This window comes from Coregonus lavaretus, assembly GCF_964263955.1.
Source record: "Coregonus lavaretus genome assembly, chromosome: 39".
Taxonomy (NCBI): Eukaryota; Metazoa; Chordata; class Actinopteri; order Salmoniformes; family Salmonidae; genus Coregonus; species Coregonus lavaretus.
Window position 1 is genome coordinate 30,239,487 of NC_140026.1, and position 9,125 is coordinate 30,248,611.

Here is a 9,125-nt window from a genome sequence, read left to right on the forward strand (position 1 = left end):
GTGATCACTACCTCCGATGGATTTGGATACTGCTTTAAAGCACATTTCTGAAGCATTAGCGAAGATGTGATCAATACATGTTGATTATTTCATTCCTGTGCTGTTTGTAACTACCCTGGTAGATTGACTGATAACCTGAACCAGGTTGAAGGCACTGGTTACAGTTTGAAGCTTTTTCTTGAGTGGGCAGCTTGATGAAAGCCAGCCAATATTTAAATCACCCAGAAAATATACCTATCTGTTGATACACTGGCTATAGGGTGAATGCACCAATTTGTGAGTCGCTCTGGATAAGAGCGTCTGCTAAATGACGTAAATGTGCCCTTGAGCAAGGCACTTAACCCTAATTGCTCCTGTAAGTCGCTCTGGATAAGAGCGTCTGCTAAATGACTAAAATGTAAATGTAAATATATATCACATACATGATCAAGCATTTCACACGTTATCCAGATACTGACTGTTAGCACTTGGTTGTCTATAGTAGCTTACCACAAGAATTGGCTTTAGGTGAGGCAGATGAACCTGTAGCCATATTACTTCAACAGTACTTAACATGAGATCCTCTCTAAGCTTTACCGGAATGTGGTTCTGAATATAAACAACAACACCTCCTGTCAAGATCGTTCATTAACGAGACGGACCAAGGCGCAGCGTGATAAGTGTACATATTTATTCACGTACTGAACACGACAAAACAACAAACAAACGATACGTGAAGTCTAAAGGTTACACAACACAAACCTATACAGAACAAGATCCCACACAGACTGGTGCCAAAAGGCTGCATAAGTATGGTCCCCAATCAGAGACAACGAGCTACAGCTGCCTCTGATTGGGAACCACCCTGGCCAACATAGATCTGAACGATCTAGAAACTAAACATAGAAATAAACACAACACGAAATATACACACCCTGACTCAACAAATAACCGTCCCCTGAGTCAGGGCGTGACACCTCCACCATTGGCATTTCTGTATTTTCTGTAAATGTTATAACCTTGTATTCCTACCCCTGTATCATCAAAGGTATTATCTAAGTGAATTTCAGAGATAGTCAGAATATGAATGTCATCTGTTACTAGCAAATTATTGATTTCATGAATCTTGTTTCTTAAGCTACATATGTTAACGTTGGCTATTTTGAGCACTTTTCTTCTGGGATGCTTACTTGTTTTCATTGCTTTACTGGGAAGCTTAGCAGAAGTAGATATGCTAATGGTATTAATGTTAGTGCAGGGTGAGCTGTACACAGTGGACTTCCTACTAGGGCACAACGCCTCAGTGCTAACAGTATAAATCTGGTTCAAATGCACATGCCTAGTTAAATCAAGCAGGATAGCTTGATAGCTTGAGGCAGGATAGCTTGAGCCCGTTGTTCCCGGCGCCTGGTGCAGGCCTCCGACAGATGGAGAAGCCCCGCTCAATTCAGAGCAGGGATGGAAGGTTGCCAACATTTACTGCGGCCACAGACACAGTTACCCCTAGTGACGAAGGTACATGAAAATCAGGCTCCAGGACGGTGAAACTATTCGTTGTTTGTATCCGCTCCGGGCCTCTCGTTGGGAGTGTAGACTGCTTTGCAGGAGGCTGCTGTCTTCGGCTTCCTCGCCTCATGAAATGCGACCAACGTTGAATGCCATGCACCCCTTGCTGTACTCCTTCGACTCTGCTATCAGATGGGGGAGCTCTGGGCAACACCGGACAGTCGGATAACAACAAAGCGTGAGATGTATCCAAAAAGCGTGAACACCATCCAGTACCACATAGAAAAGGTAAACATTCCACTCTGCGTTTTCCCCAGTTTCTTACATAGGCTGGCGACCTGTGTGATCTAGGAAGCCACCTCAAGCAAACAATTGCCACATTGGAACTCTGAGTGATCCGGTTTGTCCCGAAATAAAGCGTAGTCGATACAGCTCCTACAGCGATGGAACAATTTATTTATTTATCCAGACAAAGAGGGCTCCATTGCAAAACTCATCTGGGACTAACTTCGTTAGCTTGATGGCTAGCTGCTCAACCTGTCTGTTAAGCGGGATTCCGGAACAAGAAATAGCAGTCCTAGCTGTTAAAAACTAACCGCTTCGCGGGAATCCACGCAAAAACAAGTTCGGTATTGATATTTTGCGAATATTAGTTATGTTTTAGTCTAAAATAACAAACAAATGTTTCAAGCATACAACGTTCAGCTGCGCACTCTGATGACTATGCCCCTGTCTGATGACGATGCCCCTGTTTTGGGATGATATTATGATAGGACAACCTTTTTCATCTGAATGACTGTCAAATTCATAATTTGTAACGTTGTTACTTACCGTTTCACGGTTTTCAGTCAGCCAAAACACCCTTGGTCTGTCGAAATAACGTTAGCCGTTTTCCACTGGTTAGTCGCAGTAGAACGATAATACTTGCAAGTATAAAGTACCACAGTATGAATCATAGTTGCAATCAGCATTCTGCAGAGATACGCCATCCCGCCATCTAGTTTGCGCTTAGTGGGACTATCATTTGTTTTTCAACAGGACAATGACCCAACACACCTCCAGACTGTGTAAGGGCTATTTGACGAAGAAGGAGAGTGATGGAGTGCTACATCAGATGACCTGGCCTCCACAATCCTCCACAATCACCCGACCTCAACCCAATTGAGATGGTTTGGGATGAGTTGGACCACAGAGTGAAGGAAAAGCAGCCAATGTAGAAAATAGTAAAAATAAAGAAAAACCCTGGAATGAGTAGGTGTGTCCAAACTTTTGACTGGTACTGTATGTACGAAGGGAGAGACTCTTCTTAAAATCTACTCTTCCTTGGATCCAGCAATATTAAGGCAGTTATATACAATTAAAAATATTACATGACATTACATTTCATAACACTTTTCACAACACATTAAGTGTGTTCCCATAGGCCATATCTAAAATACAAAATCCATGTGTACGTGTGTAGAGCGCGCGTCTTATCATGTGTATGTGTGTCTGTGCCTGTGTGTGTCTTTTCACAGTCCCCGCTGTTCCATAAGGTGTATTTTTATCAGTTTTTATAATCTGAAATTTTTCTGCTTGCATCAGTTACCTGATATGGAATACTGTTGAGGACCTGTGCGCCTCTCATAGTTTGTTCTTGACTTGGGGATTGTGCAGAGACCTTTGGTGGCATGTCTTGTGGGGTATGCGTGGGTGTCCGAGCTAGTAGTTTAAACAGACACCTCGGTGCATTCTTACAAAAAAGCAAGTAGTGATGGACTCAATCTCTCCTCTACTTTGAGCCATGAGAGATTTACGTGCATATTATTAATGTTATCTCTCCGTGTACAGTTAAGGGCCAATCGTGCTGCACTGTTCTGAGCCAATTGTAATTTTCCGAGGTTCCTCTTTGTTGCACCTGACCACACGATTGAACAGTAGTCCAGGTGCGACAAAACTAGAGCCTGTAGGACCTGCCTTGTTGATAGTGTTGTTAAAAAGGCAGAGAAACACTTTATTATGGACAGACTTTCTCCCCATCTTAGCTACTGTTGTATCAACATGTTTTGACCATGACAGTTTACAATCCAGGGTTACTCCAAACAGTTTAGTCACCTCAACTTGCTCAATATCCACATTATTTATTACAAGATTTAGTTGAGGTTTAGGGTTTAGTGAATAATTTTTCCCAAAAACAATGCTTTTAGTTTTTGAAATATTTTGGACTAACTTATTCCTTGCCACCCATTCTGAAACTAACTGCAGCTCTTTGTTAAGTGTTGCAGTGATTTCGCTCGCTGTAGTAGCTGACGTGTATAGTGTTGAGTCATCTGCATACATATATTTTTTTGGGGAAAAAGCTGTTGGGGGAAACTCACTGCCTTCCTGAAGACAAATAATCTGTACGAAACACTTCAGTCTGGTTTAGCTGAATGGCTTGAAACGGAACAAATCTCACTGGGAATTGCTGGTTACACAGAACTCATGTTAGGGTTAGATTTTATGTCAGACTCTCCAATACCAATTTTCCCAACATATTGCACCCCAAAGACTGTTAATTAACTTTTTAAGCTGATATGATTTATATTATAATCACAGCACACCTAACATCTTAGCCGAATGGGTAAAAACGGATTTATGGATTTAGAGTTCTTCCTTTTTAGACTACTAATAGACTCCCTATGAGACTATTATACAGTCTTTCATACAATATGTGTAGTAGTTTGTTGCATTGTATTTCTTAGTTTATCATTTGTGTCAGCTTTTAATTCAATCTAAGCCAAATATTGTTAACTTCCTCCATTTTGTAGTCGACCTTTATCGTCTCCAATGGTCACAGTACTGGTTGATGTGCAGGCCTTAGTGACCACACACACTCAAATGGACCTACAACTGGGGTGAGATTCTTCCATCATTCACACACAGTAGACATAGTGTAAACCACCATGTTGTCAACAAAATGATGTCCTCAGTGATTAAGTTGTATTGTCTATGGCTCAATTTGAAAATACAGTGGGGAAAAAAAGTATTTAGTCAGCCACCAATTGTGCAAGTTCTCCCACTTAAAAAGATGAGAGAGGCCTGTAATTTTCATCATAGGTACACGTCAACTATGACAGACAAATTGAGAATTTTTTTTCCAGAAAATCACATTGTAGGATTTTTTATGAATTTATTTGCAAATTATGGTGGAAAATAAGTATTTGGTCACCTACAAACAAGCAAGATTTCTGGCTCTCACAGACCTGTAACTTCTTCTTTAAGAGGCTCCTCTGTCCTCCACTCGTTACCTGTATTAATGACACCTGTTTGAACTTGTTATCAGTATAAAAGACACCTGTCCACAACCTCAAACAGTCACACTCCAAACTCCACAATGGCCAAGACCAAAGAGCTGTCAAAGGACACCAAAAACAAAATTGTAGACCTGCACCAGGCTGGGAAGACTGAATCTGCAATAGGTAAGCAGCTTGGTTTGAAGAAATCAACTGTGGGAGCAATTATTAGGAAATGGAAGACATACAAGACCACTGATAATCTCCCTCGATCTGGGGCTCCACGCAAGATCTCACCCCGTGGGGTCAAAATGATCACAAGAACGGTGAGCAAAAATCCCAGAACCACACGGGGGGTCCTAGTGAATGACCTGCAGAGAGCTGGGACCAAAGTAACAAAGCCTACCATCAGTAACACACTACGCCGCCAGGGACTCAAATCCTGCAGTGCAAGACGTGTCCCCCTGCTTAAGCCAGTACATGTCCAGGCCCGTCTGAAGTGCATTTGGATGATCCAGAAGAGGATTGGGAGAATGTCATATGGTCAGATGAAACTAAAATAGAACTTTTTGGTAAAAACTCAACTCGTCGTGTTTGGAGGACAAAGAATGCTGAGTTGCATCCAAAGAACACCATACCTACTGTGAAGCATGGGGGTGGAAACATCATGCTTTGGGGCTGTTTTTCTGCAAAGGGACCAGGACGACTGATCCGTGTAAAGGAAAGAATGAATAGGGCCATGTATCGTGAGATTTTGAGTGAAAACCTCCTTCCATCAGCAAGGGCATTGAAGATGAAACGTGGCTGGGTCTTTCAGCATGACAATGATCCCAAACACACCGCTCGGGCAATGAAGGAGTGGCTTCGTAAGAAGCATTTCAAGGTCCTGGAGTGGCCTAGCCTGTCTCCAGATCTCAACCCCATAGAAAATCTTTGGAGGGAGTTGAAAGTCCGTGTTGCCCAGCGACAGCCCCAAAACATCACTGCTCTAGAGGAGATCTGCATGGAGGAATGGGCCAAAATACCAGCAACAGTGTGTGAAAACCTTGTGAAGACTTACAGAAAACGTTTGACCTGTGTCATTGCCAACAAAGGGTATATAACAAAGTATTGAGAAACTTTTGTTATTGACCAAATACTTATTTTCCACCATAATTTGCAAATAAATTCATTAAAAATCCTACAATGTGATTTTCTGTGTTTTATTCTCTCATTTTGTCTGTCATAGTTGACGTGTACCTATGATGAAAATTACAGGCCTCTCTCATCTTTTTAAGTGGGAGAACTTGCACAATTGGTGGCTGACTAAATACTTTTTTTCCCCACTGTATGCTGTTATCACTCATCGTCTTTAATGTTGTGATTCACAGACACACGATGACCACGATTTGAATCCTGCAACTGAGATGGAACGACGTCAAGGGACACACACTGAGACCCCGGGTATGACTGGACATGGGCCGGATATTTGTGACAACGACCTAAAAGGTGTGCAGAAGCACACCAGCACCCCATTTTATGTTTATTCATGGCCAACCATAACACGACTCAGGATATGACCCAGGTGCAGACACAGGAGACGGAAGGTTCAATACACAGAGTAGTTTATTAAACCACAGGAGGTCGAGGACAGGCAGAGGTTCATAACCAGTTCAGAGTCAGATAGGTACAGGACGGCAGGCAGGCTCAGGGTCAGGGCAGGCAGAATGGACGAAACGGAAAGGACTAGAAAACAGGGACTATAGAAAACAGGAGTACGGCAAAAACATGCTGGTAGGCTTGACGAGACAAGACGAACTGGCAACAGACAAACGCAGGTATAAATACACAAGGGAGAAGATGGGAGACACCTGGTGGGGAGTGGAGACAAGCACAAAGACAGGTGAAACAGATCAGGGTGTGACAAACCATCTCTCTAGCTACCCCTTATTCCACACCATGCCTTTTATGCCCCATGGTCCCTCAACTTCGGACACTTTGGAACTCTCCATCTTATCTATATAAACCCACCCTACCTTCACCCATTTCCTCTATGCTACTTCCTTTACTTGTTCTTCTCCTGATTTGATAACATCTAGACTCAGTAACACGTTTAAAAGTGTTGTGGTGTACTGTTTTTGCTACCTTTTGTTCACCTGTGAAATGTTGTCCTCCTCCTGCTTATTCTGGGGTTTAGACTGAAAGCAGAGGTAAATGTGCTGCTCACAATTGACAGCAGCAACATGGACCTGTTAAGAAGGGTGTTGATATAGCTGATTTTAGGCATGGCTTCCTTGTTTTGAGACTATTAAGTGTTTCTCATTCTGCTGGAGTTGACCTAGTATTTTATATAAAACCTACCTACGAATACAGTTTTTCCATTTGTAACTCACCCACCAAAATCACAATAAGCTGTTTTACATTTTGTGTTATTTGTGCTGGTCTAATTCTTAAAAATGGAAAAGCAAACAATCTGTGCACTCTAGGATAGTAATAATATAGTATATATACTGTATATATAAACATTTAACATGGGCCGGGATTCAATAAAAGGCACGTTGTGGACAAGTGCATTGCACGGTTGGGCTCAGTTTGAATTGAAATTCAAAAATGGGAAAACTTCAAATAAATAGCTTATCTTTTTCAGTTTAATGAGAAACAATTTAAAATACATTTTTTCAATAATATAATTGGATTTTGGGGGGGAATTTACTTCCAGAATTGACTGACTTCCATTTGAATTGAGTCCAACCCTAGTGCAGTGCGCCTTTGAGTGAATTCCGGTTATGGTTAAAAACAGTCATTTTAATCTCCATTTATTGATTTCTTTTTTTCCATGATTTTTTTTGGGGGGACAGTGACAGAAATGAATTAAGGGGCGATAGATAGGAGATAGAGGTAAGAAGGCTGGTGGGGCCAACCTTCGATCCTACGCAGGCAGGGGGACTCTTCATGTGCCGTATGCACTGTCCTTAATGATCTCTAGTGACCCATTTATGAACTTGAAGGTGGTTACATTATGCAGCCCCATCCCTCAGCTGTTTACCAAAACAAGTGGCAGGGTAGCTGTTTTGTTGTTTTTCCAATCCCCTAGCTTTAACATAATGGAAAATAAAACAGACATCAAGTTTGAATATTTTCTTTGTTACCTTTATTCATTGTATTAGATACTTTGTGTTTTACAGTAGTTTTACATAGTTATTTTACACATATTGATTATATAGTTAATTTGTCTGTATATTATGTACACCTTAAATACATAAATCTTACATTAACACCAATAAAATAAAAACATTTACATTTACAGTGCAGAAATGTGTATTAGTGGTCGACTTATACCCTATAATCTGCACTCAATGTGTCTCACATGCTAAACCGATTGTATTTGCATTTTTAGCTCATCATTCATGCTTGTACACAAATATACCATATAACTTTGGAAACAGTACCTTTGCTCATACAAGATTCTTTGACAGGAGCCTTTCAGAATACTTTATGCATACAGCACCTTTGACACCAGACATAAGGGAAGCTGGAAAAGTGAGGCTGAATGAAAAGTACAAGCGCACCATGAAATGGCAGTTTCGCTAAGGTTCGGGAAGCGTGAACTCAAGCAATCGACCCCCACCTAAGAGAAAAAGGGTGAGAACAAGTGGTGAGGTGAGGCAAGACTAATGAGACTGTGGGTAGGAGGGACTCAATGACAGAATATGCCTGACTCGTGTACTGTTTATCTAGCCACACAGACACAGTTCTCTGTTCCTCTGGATCGTACTACAGGATAAGGCAATGGGCACTGTTTAGCGAAGATGAAAAAAAAGTGTGTGTACAACATCTTATCTTATTATCGGAATGTGAATGAGAGGCTGATCAAAATATATATCTTGGCTTTCTAATTTATGTTTTCATATGCGTGCGTGCGTGCATGGGAGAGGAAATGGTCCATTGGGAGTGACAGCCAATCTGCCCCTTGACTTTGGCGCCTACACTTTAAAGACAGGTTGTGGTAATAAACAAATAAATAAATAGCGTGAGTATAATGTAGCATACTTGTAGACTATCAGGAGGCAATGTGGTATCTAAAGCCCTCATCTTTTATACCAGCAAACAATGCATAAATGGGGCAAACACACAGGGGAAGTCTCCAGAAATCCAATCAATCATTATAATAGTCAATCCTTTAAGTGTATGAGGTTGACTTCATATTTGATTGTTAGTTTTTTTTAAATAGTATGATAATATGATAACAAGCTTACTATATCAATATTCTGAAAGATATACGTTTTCCTACCATTGAAACATTATAGAAATGAAATTGTAACACAATATAAACATGGACCAAGGAGTTTTGTTCTAGATTGGTTCAAGTGTGGAATCTTATAAAAGCATGTATTTTCTATTTACAAA